The following is an 18,954-nucleotide window of genomic DNA, read 5'->3' as shown; positions in this document are numbered from 1 at the left end:
CCTCATCTTAAATGAATGAGTGTGGGCCACTGCCATCGTTGTACTCTTGTGTCTTTCTCTCTGTGTAAACATACACTGAAGTATGAGGGGAATATGAAGGGAGACATCCTCTTTAACATCCTGTGTGTGTTTCCTGGTTGCTTTGAATAATGCAGGGCTATGGAGGGTGCTGTGCCAGGGACACAGGTTGCACTGGGTCTACTGTACTGGGAGTGAGGCTTTGAGGAAGGTTGGAAGTAAAAACTAGTATTCAGTGTTTCCCCTAGATTGTTTTGGTCAAGACAGAATGCCACTGTTTTAATCTTCTCAGAATCTCTCCAGAAACAATGCAAGCGATAGTAGGGAAAACACTGATTTTGACACAAAGGTAGTCAGACATTAGGTTTAATAATAATCCCAAGGTAGTCAGACATTAGGTTTAATAATAATCCCAAGGTAGTCAGACATTAGGTTTAATAATAATCCCAAGGTAGTCAGACATTAGGTTTATTAATGATTAATTACACTGTTGTCTGGTTTCCTTTATAGGTCGGCTTGTGAGTGGTGTGGTTTCAGGGCACCCCTCCTTCTGTGGGTAATCACAGGTACACACCACAGAAATAACCCTAGTCATGTAGTAGTCGAACCATCTAACCGCAAGGCTGTGTGTGTGTTGTCGGTGACAGGGGGACACAGAGTGTGTGTAAGGACAGGGCTCTTTCCAGTGCCTTGACTGGTGGACACAATGGGGGATGTGACCTGTAGGAGACCCAGCGCTGTTGGCATGATGAGGAAGAGGACTTTGTCTACCACATTTAGTTCCCTATTGTGTGTGTGTGTGTGTGTGTGTGTGTGTGTGTGTGTGTGTGTGTGTGTGTGTGTGTGTGTGTGTGTGTGTGTGTGTGTGTGCAGGTGAATATACATTGTGTGTCTATACTGACTGAGTGCACCTGCCCTCTTTACTCTTCCTCAATAGTGTGTGCACAACATCCATCTCCCACAACACAAAGGCTAAGAGCTGACAGAGGACATTTCATACCGCTAACATGTTATATAATCTGATTCTCTGCCCTGCGCACACACACACACCACTCCCCCAGGGACGTGGCTCTCCTCTGCAGGCGACAGGCTTGGCCCCCTGGTACCCCACGGTGCCAGAAAGAAAGGTGGAGGGAGAACTGTGTGTATATCCCCATCTCTCCTCTTCATTCAGACCTAGGCTGCAGCATTCTGTCAGCTCTGCAACTCTCAGCCCTCGCTGCCTGTGGAGTGTGTCGTTTTATGCGTGTTTGTGTGTGTGTATGTGTGTGCACTTGTGGCTGTGAATGCGTGCAGTTGTCTGTTTGACTGTGTCCTTGGCCCACCACTCGCCCTTCTCCAGTCATCCGCGGGATTCCTGCAGGCTCTCATAGCCGAGGTCCTCTGGGGCAGGTTTGCGGCTGCTCTTGGTTTGCCCGTGCAGAAAGAACGCACCCTCCCACACCTTCTCCCCCCATTTTGCTGTTGAGTGATGTTGGGGATAGGAAGTTAAGGGGGAGAAGGGGAGCACACATTGTTGTGGGGAGCGTAATGAGGGATGACATTGTGAATTGCATTACTGTTGGTTAACACATGTTTGGGTATGCAGACTGCAAAAGAGAGGGAACACAAACCCTGCACTGCCTGCCTTACTGACTGCCTTACTGCTTGCCTTACAGCCTGCCTTCCTGTTCATGGGGGCTTTCCTCTTTCTTCTCCTTCTCCTCCTCCCTGCTCTCTCATCTCTCAGGTCCTTCGTTATTTTCCTCCACCTCCAAAAGAATGAGATGAGTTTTGAAAGCAGCAACATGATATTATTACATCATATTAGGTCAACCATAATCTCATAGATAGTTATGCTCCTCATTTATGGGAAATCAACAAATACATTTGTTTGTCGCTCTAATGACTTTTGGTATTTTATTTTGATTTTATTTCATTTTTTTTGGTTAACCCATTAATCTTTGAAGGACATATCTATTTAAGAACATGTTTTACAGCTTTTCTACTATATGTGTGTGTGGTGTGTGTGTGTAAATAAATACAGTTGTAGTCGGAAGTTTACATACACTTAGAGTCATTAAATCTCATTTTTCAACCACTCCACAAATTTCTTGTTAACAAACTATAGTTTTGGCAAGTCGGTTAGGACATCTACTTTGTGCATGACAGAAGTCATTTTCCCAACAATTGTTTACAGGTAGATTATTAAACTCATAATTCACTGTATCACAATTCCAGTGGGTCAGAAGTTTACATACACTAAGTTGACTGTGCCTTTAAACGGCTTGGAAAAGTCCAGAAATGATGTCATGGCTTTAGAAGCTTCTGATAGGCTAATTGAAATCATTGAGTCAATTGGAGGTGTACCTGTGGATGTATTTCAAGGCCTACCGTCAAACTCAGTGCCTCTTTGCTTGACATCATGGGAAAATCAAAAGAAATCAGCCAAGACCTCAGAAAAATTGTAGACCTCCACGTCTGGTTCATCCTTGAGAGCAATTTCCAAACGCCTGAAGGTACCACGTTCATCTGCACAAACAACAGTACGCAAGTATAAACACCATGGGACCACACAGCCGTCATACCCCTCATGAAGGAGACGTGTTCTGTCTCCTAGAGATGAGCGTACTTGCGTAATAGAAGTTGCCTCTGACATTTCCCCGCGCCACGAAAACATCAGGACCTCCCACTCTCATCCTCGCTTCAGGTGTCCTCTCTAATCGCCGTCTGTAATTTCTTTTAAAGTGTGGGCAATTGCCAAACAAATACACACACACACACACAAGCATGAGCACACACACCACACACACTTAGACAAGACATGTTTTAAGGCCTCCTCTCCCAGCTACATTTAAATGGTTTTAATACGGGTGGGCAGTACGACTCCCTCCTTCCCTCCTTGTTCTTCCCTTTAATGAAATGCTAAATATTTGTTTCTCCGGGGTGCCATTTAAATGCTCCCTCCTGCCTTTGGGATCATCTCAACCCCACTTGTAATTAGTTCCACTTTAATGAGTCACTCAGTCCTCCTGGAGACTAAGGCACCTTATGTGACTTTGCCTCAAAATGGCCCCCACCATGTCACGTAAACCGGCTCTGACAGGCGCTAGTTGCCTTTGACACCTCTGATGCTGGCTGGGCAGCTCATGCCACCGCACTCCCGTGGGGACCGAGGTAACGTTAGATCAGGTTTCCTGGCTGCAACACAATGGTTGCCATAATAATCACAATCTTATGATTTGTTTGTGCCAGCTAGGTGGGTACAGTGCATGTACATTTGGAGTGAGGTAATTAGTTTTTTGCTGTATACTTGGATTTGATAAAAATACACTGAAAAAATATATAAACGCAGCATGCAGCAATTTCAAAGATTAAAGTTCATATAAGGAAATCAGTCAATTTAAATGGCAGGACAATGGGCCTCAGGACAATGGGCCTCAGGACAATGGGCCTCCAGGATCTCGTCACCGTTTCTCTGTGTATTCAAATTTCCATCGATAAAATGCAATTGTGCTCATTGTCCATAGCTTGAGCCTTCCCATACCATAACGCCACCTCCACCATGGGGCACTCTGTTCACAATGTTGACATCAGCAAACCTCTCGCCCACACATCTGCCTGGTACAGTTGAAACCGGTATTAATCTGTGAAGAACCCACTTCTCCAGCGTGCCAGTGACATCGAAGGTGAGCCTTTGCCCACTGAAGTCAGTTACAACGCTGAGCTGCAGTCAGGTCAAGACCCTGGTGAGGACGACGAGCACGCAGATGAGCTTCCCTGAGACGTTTCTGATAGTTTGTGCAGAAATTCTTTGGTTGTGCAAGCCAACTGTTTTATCAGTTGTCCGGGTGGCTGGTCTCAGACGATCCTGCAGGTGAAGAAGCCGGATGAGGAGGTCCTGGGCTGGCGTGGGCTGCGGTTTTGAGGCCAGTTGGACATACTGATAAATTCTCTAAAACTTGAGACATCTTTGGCATTGTGTTGTGTGACAAACCTGCACACTTTTGAGTGGCCTTTATTGTCGCCAACACAAGGTGCACCTGTGTAATGATCATGCTGTTTAATCAGCTTCTTGATGCAGTATGCCAGGTGGGTGGATTCTCTTGGCCAAAGAGAAAGGCTCACGAACAGGGATGTAAGCAAATATGTGCATAAAATGTGAGAGTAATAAGTTTTTGCGTATATGGAACATTTCTGGGGTCTTTTAGCTCATGAAACATGGGACCAACACCTTACATGCTATGTTTCTATTTTTGTTTAGTGTATCAATATGAGAACTACAGGGAGTACAAAGTTAACATGTTTAGTTCTAGGTAATTGCCTCTACTCTACACTAGGTAGCTAGGCCACAGGCAGTGGTGCCTAGTACTGCAATGCACTTCCTGCTTCCATGTCCAGTCTGCTCTGGGGTTTAACACGAACACCACACAGACTGACATGTGTAAAGACTGCACCCTGTGTGGTTTTGTGAGCCCCCCTCCCAGACAGATTTTAGCTGGGGGGGTCCTACTGTAGGACTGGGGCATAACTCAGAATCTGGGTGGGTCCTGTGTGGCTCAGTCGGTAGAGCATGGCGCTTGCAACGCCATCGATTCCCACTCATATGCAAAAAGTAGTGGCCCCAGCCGACTTGTAAGTCGCTTTGGACAAAAGCGTCTGCTAAATGGGATATATTATTTTTTATATTCTAACGGCTCATCAATTCTCTTTATTACCTGCTCTCACCAGGAGATTAGGAGAGAGGGCCCTCCTCTGTAGAAGGCTAGGACTATTCTTAGATCCTCAGCCAATTGCACTCCTAAATGAATTTCTTTCTCTCTCTCTCTCCTCTCTCTCTCTCTCTCTCTCTCTCTCTCTCTCTCACTCACTCACTCACTCACTCACTCACTCACTCACTCACTCACTCACTCACTCACTCACTAACTGTACTCATTCGATAGGGGCATTTATTGCGATAGCATTGAGTTGGACTTGTCATTGTTTTACCTGTGTGTGTGTTCATTGTTAGTCCTATCTGTGTTGCCAAGTGTCCATTTGTATCAGTGTGTGATTGCCTGCCTCTGTGTGGGTCTCTCTACATGTTTTTTCACCTACCACTGCCCAGGCCCTGACAGTTCATCCCCTCCAGAGTTGTAGCAGGCCGTTAAGTTAAGGTCCTCACAGCATCAATCACACGGTCACTCTCCACCTCTCCCCTCTGGGGGCCCCATGGGGGCTTTTATAGCCGCCCGTAAATCTGCACTGGCTTTCACTTCCACACACATTGAGGAGCACACACACACATACCTAGTTAACACACAAATGCACTAACACACACCATGGGTTAAGGTTAGAATGGGGGGGGTTAGGAGCTGACAGAAAACGCCATTCCTTAATGCGAGAATTTCATGTGCTGTCACTGTCCCCCGGTCTATGGAGGAAAGAGGGGGTGGATGGAGGGAGGAAAGTGTGGAAGGGGTAGTCCTTTCTGAATTAGCTAGCCTAGCTGTCTGTCTGTCTGCACATACGTGTACTTGTGTCTCTATTCGTGGTGACAGGGTCAGCAAGGGGCGGGCCCTGTTCCCACTTGCCAATCAAGGAGGGAGGAAGTAGTAATTCCCCAGTAGGTGAAGGGGAACACATCATACCAGTGCCTGTACCAAGCTTTCTTACCGGCTGCTATGGCACTGTAACATGCTACTCTGTGCCCCATTGATAATTCCAGACACACACACAACTATTTAGTCACCTGACTTACTCCCATTTAGAACCAGCATTTGGCTCAATGACCCAAACTAGCTGATGTGGGTCAGACCATCTCAGTTAACTGACTGTGTTAGGCCCCCCCATTGAAGTTTGGTGAATGGGTCACTTTATTATTATGTGCTAATCAGACTAGCTCTCCCTCTATTTCTCTCTCTCGCTCTCTCTTTCTCTCCCTCTTGCCTGAAGGAGAGACAGAGTTACGTAAGCTGGCCATTCTGTCTTCAGCATTTTCTCATCTGTCGCTGCACTAGTCTAGTCTCTCTATCCCTCGCTCTCCATATTTTCTGTTACTCTTTCGCTCTCTTCCTTTCCCTATTCCTCTACCTCTCTCTATCAATTCAATTCAAGGGGCTTTATTGGCATGTGAAACATATGTTAACATTGCCAAAGCCAGTGAAGTAGATAATATACAAAAGTGAAATAAATAATAAAAATTATCCCTATCTTCTTCTCTCAATCTCTCTCCCTCTATATCTTGCTCTCGCTCTCTCTCTCGCTCTCTCTCCGTCTCTCTCTTTCTCTCTCTCTCTCTAAAAGAGATTGTAAGCACCTCACCATCTCCCCTCCATGTTGCCATGGCAGCCTGGGTGAAGTAGTCGGTTAATTAAAAGTTGATTAATTGGCTTTTAATTGCATATTTGTACATGTAACTTGGAGGTTGTTTTTTTTTCTATTCCCCTTTTTACCGTCTCCTCCGATACGACAGAAAGTGTGCACACGCACAATAAGCCAGCAGGTTTATAAACAGAGCTGGTGGAGGGGGAGAATGGGGGATGTAGTGGGAGAAAGTGTTAATTTCATCAAGAAGGAATTCCAACCCACTTTATTCTGAGGGAGGGGGAGAGAAAGAATGCAGAACCAGGGTCATAGAAACCACTCTGCTGCTGGATAGATAAAAGGTGATGGAGACATACAAGGTAATACACTGGGAAGAGAGAGTGGTGATACACTGGGAAGAGAGAGTGGTGATACACTGGGAAGAGAGAGTGGTGATACACTGGGAAGAGAGAGTGGCGATACACTGGGAAGAGAGAGTGGCGATACACTGGGAAGAGAGTGGCGATACACTGGGAAGAGAGTGGCGATACACTGGGAACAGAGTGGCGATACACTGGGAACAGAGTGGCGATACACTGGGAAGAAAGAGAGAGTGGTGATACACTGGGAAGAAAGAGAGAGTGGCGATACACTGGGAAGAAAGAGAGAGTGGTGATACACTGGGAAGAAAGAGAGAGTGGTGATACACTGGGAAGAGAGAGAGAGTGGTGATACACTGGGAAGAAGAAAAGAGAGAGTGGTGATACACTGGGAAGAAAGAGAGAGTGGTGATACACTGGGAAGAAAGAGAGAGTGGTGATACACTGGGAAGAAAGAGAGAGAGTGGTGATACACTGGGAAGAAAGAGAGAGTGGTGATACACTGGGAAGAAAGAGAGAGTGGTGATACACTGGGAAGAAAGAGAGAGTGGTGATACACTGGGAAGAAAGAGAGAGTGGTGATACACTGGGAAGAAAGAGAGAGTGGTGATACACTGGGAAGAAAAAGAGAGTGGTGATACACTGGGAAGAAAGAGAGAGAGAGGTGATCAAATTGTCTAAAAACATGTTTTAACTTTGTCATTATTGGGTATTGTGTGTAGATGGGTGGGGGAAAATGTAATCCTTTTTTAATTCAAGCTGTACCACAACAAAATGTGGAATGAGTCAAGGGGTATGAATACTTTCTGAAGGCACTGTATACGCATGCACACACACACACACACACACACACACACACACACACACACACACACACACACACACCCTCGTCAGGCAGACTACAGCAGCTTTAATTACATGGCGCCACTTTGTTTTCCTTCTGATGTCCTTGTAGCTTGATGATGTTTTAGTTTTCATTTTATTTCACCTTTTATTTAACTAGGCAAGTCAGTTAAGAACAAATTCTTATTTACAATGATGGCCTACCCCGGCCAAACCTGGACGATGCTGGACCAATTGTGCGCCGCCCTATGGGACTCCCTATCATGACCGCCGTTAGACACCGCTAGCAGAAAACGGCCGCATTGCATAAGACTCCATGTGTTATAATGGTTCCCCCAGTGTGCTAACGTATGTGTGTGTAAAAGAGGGAGAAGTGTGTGTTCATTTGAATGATGGAGAGAGCCTGGGTCACATCAAAACAGAGGTGTGTGTGTGTGTGTGTGTGTGTGTGTGTGTGTGTGTGTGTGTGTGTGTGTGTGTGTGTGTGTGTGTGTGTGTGTGTGTGTGTGTGTGTGTGTGTGTGTGTGTCATGTGTGTCTTCATCTTTGTATGTGTCAAGATTTTTCCGCATGCATGCTTCTCCTCCTGTTTCCATGGTTACACCATGCTGTGGTCACCTCGGTATCCAGGTGGCGATAGCGTCCGCCACGATAAACTCCTTCGCACTCAAGCGCCAAGTGCTAAACCAGAACCAGTAAAGTGGTAAAGTGAACGGTGAATGAGCTCCTGTGTCAATTTGAAAAAGTTAAAAAGGCTACAACCAGAGAGAGCTTAAGGGTCATTTTCTGAAATGAGTCATGTAAGCCGGGGGTTGAGGAGCCCACCGCTGCTCGCCCAGCCGCCGCCCGTCTACGGACATCTGTTGGCTGTGATATGAGAGGCTAAGGAGAGTCTCTCTCTCTTTCAATCTCTTCCCCGCACTCTCCCCACTCATCTCACTCACCCTCCTCTCTCACTCTGTTTAAATTCCCAGCTGCTCACTACTTTCCTCCCCCCCCCCCGATACTCACCAGCCGCACCACCTGTTCAGTTTTAATGCATAATCTATTTGCTAAGTAACCACATCCAGGTGTCTCTGCGTTCTCTCCCGTCTTGTCCTAGAGAGGCCCAGCCCATGCTGTGGGGGAGAGGACTAGTGTGTGGGGAAAATGGGATTGGGAGGGCTGTTAGAGCTCATGGTGTTGGGATTTATGACCGCCTAGTGTGTTGCGTGTGTCTGCCTGGGGTGTGTATCTGTGTGGTTTAAGTGTGTGGGTGGGTGGGCTAGTGTGTTGGGATTGGTATGTATAAGCCTAGTGTTTGGGAAAAGAATGAAGTCTTATATAGGCCCAGATGTTGGGATCAGCTTCCCCAGCCCCAATCCATTAGTGCACATGTATATTGGCCCAGCCCTAGTATAGTATTGTTAAACCCCAGGTGTTACATACACCAATAAACCAGCGTGTTAGTGGTTTTCCTGTGCTGTGATATAGACCCAGCCCTAGTGTTTTGGGATTGGTTTGTATATAGGCCCAGCCCAAGCGTGTTGGGATTGGTATGTATATAGGCCCAGCCCTAGTGTGTTGGGATTGGTATGTATATAGGCCCAGCCCAAGCGTGTTGGGATTGGTATGTATATAGGCCCAGCCCTAGTGTGTTGGGATTGGTATGTATATAGGCCCAGCCCTAGTGTGTTGGGATTGGTATGTATATAGGCCCAGCCCTAGTGTGTTGGGATTGGTATGTATATAGGCCCAGCCCAAGCGTGTTGGGATTGGTTTGTATATAGGCCCAGCCCAAGCGTGTTGGGATTGGTTTGTATATAGGCCCAGCCCTAGTGTTTTGGGATTGGTTTATATATAGGCCCAGCCCAAGCGTGTTGGGATTGGTATGTATATAGGCCCAGCCCTAGTGTGTTGGGATTGGTATGTATATAGGCCCAGCCCAAGCGTGTTGGGATTGGTTTGTATATAGGCCCAGCCCAAGCGTGTTGGGATTGGTATGTATATAGGCCCAGCCCTAGTGTGTGGGGATTGGTATGTATATAGGCCCTAGTGTGTTGGGATGGGTATGTATATAGGCTCAGCCCTAGTGTGTTGGGATTGGTATGTATATAGGCCCAGCCCTAGTGTGTTGGGATGGGTATGTATATAGGCTCAGCCCTAGTGTGTTGGGATTGGTATGTATATAGGCCCAGCCCTAGTGTGTTGGGATTGGTATGTATATAGGCCCTAGTGTGTGGGGATTGGTATGTATATAGGCCCTAGTGTGTTGGGATGGGTATGTATATAGGCCCAGCCCTAGTGTGTTGGGATTGGTTTGTATATAGGCCCAGCCCTAGTGTGTTGGGATTGGTATGTATATAGGCCCTAGTGTGTTGGGATGGGTATGTATATAGGCCCAGCCCTAGTGTGTGGGGATTGGTATGTATATAGGCCCTAGTGTGTTGGGATGGGTATGTATATAGGCCCAGCCCTAGTGTGTTGGAATTGGTTTGTATATAGGCCCAGCGCTAGTGCGTTGGGATTGGTATGTATATTGGCCCAGCCCTAGTATAGTATTGTTAAATTGGCGTCTATGTTGGGCTATTGTGTTTCAGTGTGTCATAAGCCAATAAACCAGCGTGTTATTGTGTTCTTCCAGTGTGTGAAGGCACTGTCCTAGCTCACCCTCCTGTCCCACCCTTTCTTCCCAAGTGTGTGTGTGTGTGTGTGTGTGTGGACTACGTATGCGTGTGTAGCCTACATGTGAGTTTTATTACGGCGTTGTGCTCAAAGCAGTGAGTTGAGAACCACGTGGCCTGCATACTAACATACAGATACCGTAAATCATCACACACAAACATCCACCCTTATTGCTTAACCACCCCCTGTTAACCTTGGTGATTGGGTTAATGTCCCAGGATAACCGGTCCTCACATTCTAGTGTTGTCTCCAGTGTACTGGTGTGTGGGTCCCCAATGACACCTGTCAATCAGGCACCCATCCAATCAGAGACGAGCCCTGTAGTTTTCTTTCATTGTTTTGGTCAGGAGGAAATGTAATTAGCACCAAATAAGAACATTGCTACGAGGCACCTGCTTGGCGCTCGTCTTGATCGGAGGATTGTGTTTTTACCTTAAGTGATTGCAATCAGTCAAATAATTCACCGTTCAACCCACATCTCCCCGTGTGTTATCTGACGAGAACATCGGTCTTCGTCGTCGAATCAGTCATGGTCAACCCCCTTGCTCTCTCTAAGCTCCACCAGCCACCACCCCCGATGGTTGAAAAATTAACATTTGCCCTTAAGACAAGTGAGAGGGGATTTTATGCCTCCCTGTTTTTGATCGATGGTTTTACTAAAACAGCTATTGAGATTGTGTAAAACGCGCATTCTGGCTCCACACACACGCACACACACACACACACTGTAGATATTGGTCTTGTTCATATCCTCCCATGTGCCAATCAGCCAAGCACTTTACAGATTCCTCCCCCACTGTGCATGTTTTTCAAACATTTACCAGCGATAATAATTCCTGTAAACATGCTTCTAGTCATTACTAATGTTCCTGTTCCATGATGGATGCACTGTGTATAGACGTCATGTTCTGTCCTCCTAACAGTTCATTAACATGGCTGTACACATGTATGTAAAGCATCATCAGTAAATTGTGCACTACTCCATCACACCACAGGTCATCAATGTGTGTTGTGTGGGTCTAGGTGTTGCACACTGTCATGTACAGTAAGTGTTGCACGGCTTGCCAGAGTGTGTTGTCCATACAAATACAATGATTGTATTAATTAATGTCATTGTCATTCATATTCTATGTGGCTGATGAATGCATAGTAGACTTAGATCGCGTCCCCATTACAGAAAGCGTTGTGTGGATTGCCATTGTGTTGGCGACTGCGTACCAGGCCTAGGTTGTGTTCTTACATGGGATGCACCACAGCTGCACTATTGAGCCCCCTGAGTGGTGTAGTGGTGGAATGGATTGGATGGCTGGAGTGGCACTCTGATTCACCAGGCTGGTTCATCATTTCCAGCCTCGAAGTTCCCTCGACACACAGTGGCAACTGTTGAGCCAGAGGAATCCGGGGTCACCCACAGGCCCGCCAACCCCATCTACCTAATATCACTACTCATTAATACAACGTTCATCATTGTAAGGAAAGCCTGGTATTGGAATTAGTTTACCAATCAAGTCTAGTGGGGATGAGGTAGTGATTTGTTATGTCCTGACCTGAGTGAATACCTTGTCGTTGGACGATTGAATTGGAGGAATGATGCATCTTTGTTATTGAATGTGGGATTGGGAACTAGGCCTGAATGTTTTGAAGTTCAGGTGAACATGTAGCCTATATTTACTTTATTGAATCTTCTTGGGGGGCATTGTCTCGTGTCTCCCATCAAACAAGCATAGTTTGAGTGTTTGGTGACGAACGTTTGAGGTTCACTCATCATATAAGATGTAGACTCGAAGGGAAACATGACCAGAGAGCAGCCATTTATTTAGTGAGGCATTCACTTCTCAAGGCCCCTTCATTAGGAACGTAATAGAGGCTTAGATTGATCTGCAAAGGGCACTTTTATTAATAACAAGCACTTGTATTGATTTGTATTGTTTGCAGAGCACTATTGAATAATGAATTAACAATGAAACTACATATGTGGGTGGTGTAACTGGAGAGAGGCTGCTCCATACGCTCTCCCTACATTCATGTTCTCCTCCAGCTCTAGACTGATATGACTAGCTGTTCCACAGCTGAGTATTTTCAAAATGTCAATTACCTCAATTGCTAATGAATAGTGCTGTACTTTTCATTGTGTGATAGGTTTGAAAACTTATTTCAACAGGCTGCAAGCAAAGTACTTGAGGTTTAGAGCAAAGGCTTCTGGGTAGAGTAGTTTGTTAAAACCAGCATGAGATAAGTACGCTAGTGTATAGCCTACACCAGAGAAGGAGTAGCAGGGTTGTTGAAAATGGTTTAGACTGAAGCTGATGTGGAGGTCTGTGGGCATGTCCTACATCGAGTGATAGTTCACTGTGTAGTGTAGAACAGACAATGACAGCAGTGTGGATTCATCCAACCTGTGTGTGTGTGTCTGTCTGTGCACCCTACTACCCTCATCTCACTCTTCTCGTGTGTGTGTTTGCTCTAGTGTGTGTGTGTGTGTGTGTGTGTGTGTGTGTGTGTGTTTGCTCTAGAGTGTGTGTGTGTGTTTGCTCTAGTGTGTGTGTGTGTCTGTTTGCCCTAGTGTGTGTGTGTGTGTGTTTTCCCTAGTGTGTGTGTGTGTGTGTGTGTGTCTGTGCTCTGGGTGTTGATGGAGATTTGGTCTCCCCCTGGCCGAACACACACTATTGGAATTGACATGCTGTCACCTTTAATCAATGTTCCCAATGTCCCCATCCCCCTGGTTCCCGGGGAGTGTGTGTGCACACGTGAACAAGGCAGTGTGCGTGTGTGAAAAAGGGAATTCTCTGAATGTAATGTCTCTTAGTCTGCCAGAACATTCTAAATGACCTCCCATTCCAGTCTATACCAGTACTGCTGTAAGCCCTTCCAGACTCACATTTCCTTTCTTCACACTCTGCAGTGTTTTAACTTTGTTCGTTATTAATGAGTTCATTTGCATATTTCTTTGCACATTTGTATATAATGCCGGTTGTGGTTTTAGTAAAACAGTCAGTCTACTCTTCAGTACCTCAAGGGGTTTGGCTGTGACATCTGCAAGGCACATTTCACCCTTAGTTGAACCAAAGCCTATCTTTTACCATTTGTCACTACTGACTTCATACGTCACAATCATAGCATGATTATCCCATGTTAAACCCCATGCCATGTGGACGACCTGGGTGTGTTAATAACATGCTGATGCAACATGTTGTTGTCCTTTTGGAACACTGTTGTCGTCCTCCTTTTGGAACACTTGTTGTCGTCCTCCTTTTGGAACACTGTTGTTGTCGTCCTCCTTTTGGAACACTGTTGTTGTCGTCCTCCTTTTGGAACACTGTTGTTGTCCTCCTTCTTTTGGAACACTGTTGTTGTTGTCCTCCTTTTGGAACACTTGTTGTTATTGTCCTCCTTTTGGAACACTTGTTGTTATTGTCCTCCTTTTGGAACACTGTTGTTGTTGTCCTCCTTTTGGAACACTGTTGTTGTCGTCCTCCTCCTTTTGGAACACTGTTGTCGTCCTCCTCCTTTTGGAACACTGTTGTTGTCGACCTCCTTTTGGAACACTGTTGTCGTCGTCCTCCTTTTGGAACACTTGTTGTCGTCCTCCTCCTTTTGGAACACTGTTGTTATCGTCCTCCTCCTTTTGGAACACTGTTGTTATCGTCCTCTTCCTTTTGGAACACTGTTGTTGTCGTCCTCCTCCTTTTGGAACACTGTTGTTGTCGTCCTCCTCCTTTTGGAACACTGTTGTTGTCGTCCTCCTCCTTTTGGAACACTGTTGTTGTCGTCCTCCTTTTGGAACACTGTTGTTGTCGTCCTCCTTTTGGAACACTGTTGTTGTCGTCCTCCTCCTTTTGGAACACTGTTGTTGTCGTCCTCCTTTTGGAACACTGTTGTCGTCGTCCTCCTTTTGGAACACTGTTGTCGTCGTCCTCCTTTTGGAACACTTGTTGTCGTCCTCCTCCTTTTGGAACACTGTTGTCGTCCTCCTCCTTTTGGAACACTGTTGTCGTCCTCCTCCTTTTGGAACACTGTTGTTGTCGTCCTCCTCCTTTTGGAACACTGTTGTTGTCGTCCTCCTCCTTTTGGAACACTGTTGTTGTCGTCCTCCTCCTTTTGAAACACTGTTGTCGTCGTCCTCCTTTTGGAACACTGTTGTCGTCGTCCTCCTTTTGGAACACTGTTGTCGTCGTCCTCCTTTTGGAACACTTGTTGTCGTCGTCCTCCTTTTGGAACACTTGTTGTCGTCGTCCTCCTTTTGGAACACTTGTTGTCGTCCTCCTCCTTTTGGAACACTGTTGTCGTCCTCCTCCTTTTGGAACACTTGTTGTCGTCCTCCTCCTTTTGGAACACTTGTTGTCGTCCTCCTCCTTTTGGAACACTTGTTGTCGTCGTCCTCCTTTTGGAACACTTGTTGTCGTCGTCCTCCTTTTGGAACACTTGTTGTCGTCGTCCTCCTTTTGGAACACTTGTTGTCGTCGTCCTCCTTTTGGAACACTTGTTGTCGTCCTCCTCCTTTTGGAACACTGTTGTTGTCGTCCTCCTCCTTTTGGAACACTGTTGTTGTCGTCCTCCTCCTTTTGGAACACTGTTGTTGTCGTCCTCCTCCTTTTGGAACACTGTTGTTGTCGTCGTCCTCCTTTTGGAACACTGTTGTTGTCGTCCTCCTCCTTTTGGAACACTGTTGTTGTCGTCCTCCTCCTTTTGGAACACTGTTGTTGTCGTCCTCCTCCTTTTGGAACACTGTTGTCGTCGTCCTCCTCCTTTTGGAACACTGTTGTCGTCGTCCTCCTTTTGGAACACTTGTTGTCGTCGTCCTCCTTTTGGAACACTTGTTGTCGTCGTCCTCCTTTTGGAACACTTGTTGTCGTCCTCCTCCTTTTGGAACACTGTTGTCGTCGTCCTCCTTTTGGAACACTGTTGTCGTCGTCCTCCTTTTGGAACACTGTTGTCGTCCTCCTCCTTTTGGAACACTGTTGTCGTCCTCCTCCTTTTGGAACACTGTTGTCGTCCTCCTCCTTTTGGAACACTGTTGTTGTCGTCCTCCTCCTTTTGGAACACTGTTGTTGTCGTCCTCCTCCTTTTGGAACACTGTTGTTGTCGTCCTCCTTTTGGAACACTGTTGTCGTCGTCCTCCTTTTGGAACACTGTTGTCGTCGTCCTCCTTTTGGAACACTTGTTGTCGTCGTCCTCCTTTTGGAACACTTGTTGTCGTCCTCCTCCTTTTGGAACACTTGTTGTCGTCCTCCTCCTTTTGGAACACTTGTTGTCGTCCTCCTCCTTTTGGAACACTTGTTGTCGTCCTCCTCCTTTTGGAACACTTGTTGTCGTCGTCCTCCTTTTGGAACACTTGTTGTCGTCGTCCTCCTTTTGGAACACTTGTTGTCGTCGTCCTCCTTTTGGAACACTTGTTGTCGTCGTCCTCCTTTTGGAACACTTGTTGTCGTCCTCCTCCTTTTGGAACACTGTTGTTGTCGTCCTCCTCCTTTTGGAACACTGTTGTTGTCGTCCTCCTCCTTTTGGAACACTGTTGTTGTCGTCCTCCTCCTTTTGGAACACTGTTGTTGTCGTCCTCCTCCTTTTGGAACACTGTTGTTGTCGTCCTCCTCCTTTTGGAACACTGTTGTTGTCGTCCTCCTCCTTTTGGAACACTGTTGTTGTCGTCCTCCTCCTTTTGGAACACTGTTGTTGTCGTCCTCCTTTTGGAACACTGTTGTCGTCGTCCTCCTTTTGGAACACTTGTTGTCGTCGTCCTCCTTTTGGAACACTTGTTGTCGTCGTCCTCCTTTTGGAACACTTGTTGTCGTCGTCCTCCTTTTGGAACACTGTTGTTGTCGTCCTCCTCCTTTTGGAACACTGTTGTTGTCGTCCTCCTCCTTTTGGAACACTGTTGTTGTCGTCCTCCTCCTTTTGGAACACTTCCGTCCTCCTTTTGGAACACTGTTGTTGTCGTCCTCCTTTTGGAACACTGTTGTTGTCGTCCTCCTTTTGGAACACTTGTTGTTGTCGTCCTCCTTTTGGAACACTTGTTGTCGTCGTCCTCCTTTTGGAACACTTGTTGTCGTCCTCCTCCTTTTGGAACACTGTTGTTGTCGTCCTCCTCCTTTTGGAACACTGTTGTTGTCGTCCTCCTCCTTTTGGAACACTGTTGTTGTCGTCCTCCTCCTTTTGGAACACTGTTGTTGTCGTCCTCCTCCTTTTGGAACACTGTTGTTGTCGTCCCTTCCTTTTGGAACACTGTTGTTTGTCCTCTTTTGGAACACCTCCTCCTTTTGGAACACTTGTTGTCGTCCTCCTCCTTTTGGAACACTGTTGTCGTCCTCCTCCTTTTGGAACACTGTTGTTGTCGTCCTCCTCCTTTTGGAACACTGTTGTTGTCGTCCTCTTCCTTTTGGAACACTGTTGTTGTCGTCCTCCTCCTTTTGGAACACTGTTGTTGTCGTCCTCCTCCTTTTGGAAGACTGTTGTTGTCCTTATAGAACAGTTTTCCTTTTCAGGAGTAGAGGACTGATGATTTGCTGTCTCTGCTTTTTGAAGGCGGACACAGGGAGCTCGGAAACCCTAACTCCTCTCGCTCTCTCACATCTCTGTGTCCAAGCAGCAACAGCAGTCACATACCTGCGTTCAAGTGGAACAAACAGGAATGGTCGGTTGCTCACGGAAGGTCATCCACCTAGGGCACAGCGGGAGATAATGTGTGTGGGGGCGAGCACCATGTGGAAGGCCACTTCTGCATCGTTGTTGTGAAAGCAGCGTTGTGATTGGTATTCTGTGAGTGCTCTCTTCTCCTGTTCCCTTGCCACGGCGGCGTGACGTGGCCCATTGTGTCAGAGGTCACTTGGCCTGAATCATCCTGAACGACTCCCAAACCCCCACAGAGACGCCACCACGGTGACAGTTGTCACAGTCATGAACAGTGACACACTAATCTGTGTCACTCGGATTGGTCCTGCAGGTTTTATTAAAAGCCCAGACATGTCATTACCCTCTGCTGAAGCCCCACTGCATTGTGGGTATTGACTCCTTTAATATCTAAGGGAGGGATGGAGAAAATGAGGGAAAGGGACCAGTGGAAGTTTGTGAAGCGTGGCCATGTTTGGGTCTTAATTAACTCCTGGTCAGTCGTATTCACAAAACTATTTTAAAAAAAATATCCCTTCCCTTTGTTTGGCACCATGAAGAAGCAATTGAATGTAATTAGGTGGTTTGACCCAGTCTTTTGTCTCTAGATGGGCAGGGCACCCGCCAAGGCTCGCTCGGCTGGCGCACTGTGTCACTTGTTGTATAATAAATATTTTTTCCCAATGATTCAAGGTAGCAGGCAGTAAACCGATTCACTAGCACGACTCATTGCAGTAGTGAAATGGGCCTTTAAATGTCTTGCCCTGCACACGTCAGATGTAATTGGTTAGTGCTAGCATGCCGAAAAAGGCCTATAAAACGCTGGGTGTAATTAGCCTACCATGCAAACATGCATGCTGACCACACTGTGCATCGCGTTACATGCGCCAGCATTGCGAAATAAATCTACGCATACATGTTTTCAGTAATTTCCTCCAAACTGATCGCTCGCGTCAATGAGCGTCTGCGTAGCCCGGCGCTAAAATAGAACTTGGTTATATTTTTAACGATTGACGTGCTACAAGTCTCTCCCATCTCTTCATTGGTTTTTAGGAGCCTATACCCACGTGGGTGATTGAAAGATGAACTGAGGTCCACACTCCAGTCCAGTTGGTGGTGGTAATGTACTGTAAAGTTGGTTGCCAACTGCCATATAAAGTCAGAAGAAGAAGCCTGACGGAGGAGAGATTACCGGAAACTAACTAGGTTTCCTCTTTTATCTGTGGATTAAATGAGTAGAGAACACATGTGACTTAAAATGGGTCAAAATTCTACAAAGACCCAGACAAGAAAGACCTTATGCATTTAATGTAAAATAACAACCCAATGTTTATATCCCAGGACAAATTAGCTAGCAACAGCAAGCTAGCTAGCTAAATGGCTGTGAATGTTTCATGTGTTTCGATCTGTCCCCAAATTAATATAGTTGGTTCAGAGTTGATTTTGATATTTTAACCTGCGTGTCCTGATCGCATCTGGTGTGGATGGACAAAATCAACACGATGGCACACGCAGTTAACCCACAGACTCACGCCTGGTCTAGTCAGCATGTAACATTGCTCAGAGGGGGAGATGGAGGCAGAGAGAGAACTTGTGAAGGTAATTAGCTGATGATACCACACAGTTAATTAATTAGCCAGCTGCTAAAGGCTGGTGACAAGCGGTACCAGAGCGCGAAGTCTGGGACCAAAATGCTCCTGACCAGCTTCAAGCCATAAGGCTGCCTAGTCTGGGACCAGAGGGCTCCTGACCAGCTTCAAGCCATAAGGCTGCCTAGTCTGGGACCAGAGGGCTCCTGACCAGCTTCAAGCCATAAGGCTGCCTAGTCTGGGACCAGAGGGCTCCTGACCAGCTTCAAGCCATAAGGCTGCCTAGTCTGGGACCAGAGGGCTCCTGACCAGCTTCAAGCCATAAGGCTGCCTAGTCTGGGACCAGAGGGCTCCTGACCAGCTTCAAGCCATAAGGCTGCCTAGTCTGGGACCAGAGGGCTCCTGACCAGCTTCAAGCCATAAGGCTGCCTAGTCTGGGACCAGAGGGCTCCTGACCAGCTTCAAGCCATAAGGCTGCCTAGTCTGGGACCAGAGGGCTCCTGACCAGCTTCAAGCCATAAGGCTGCCTAGTCTGGGACCAGAGGGCTCCTGACCAGCTTCAAGCCATAAGGCTGCCTAGTCTGGGACCAGAGG

At 46.6% G+C, this 18,954-nt stretch overlaps 1 protein-coding gene across 1 annotated transcript in view; it reads left to right on the top strand.

Moving 5' to 3' along the window:
* Window positions 1-18,954, top strand: part of LOC135515092 (staphylococcal nuclease domain-containing protein 1-like) — a 335,980-nt gene that overhangs the window by 210,182 nt on the left and 106,844 nt on the right. The gene's annotated exons all lie outside the window — the stretch shown is intronic.

Source organism: Oncorhynchus masou, chromosome 26, assembly GCF_036934945.1.
Source record: "Oncorhynchus masou masou isolate Uvic2021 chromosome 26, UVic_Omas_1.1, whole genome shotgun sequence".
NCBI classification, from domain to species: Eukaryota; Metazoa; Chordata; class Actinopteri; order Salmoniformes; family Salmonidae; genus Oncorhynchus; species Oncorhynchus masou.
Note: the sequence above shows the minus strand (reverse complement) of the source record. Positions and strands in the feature narration are given on the sequence as shown.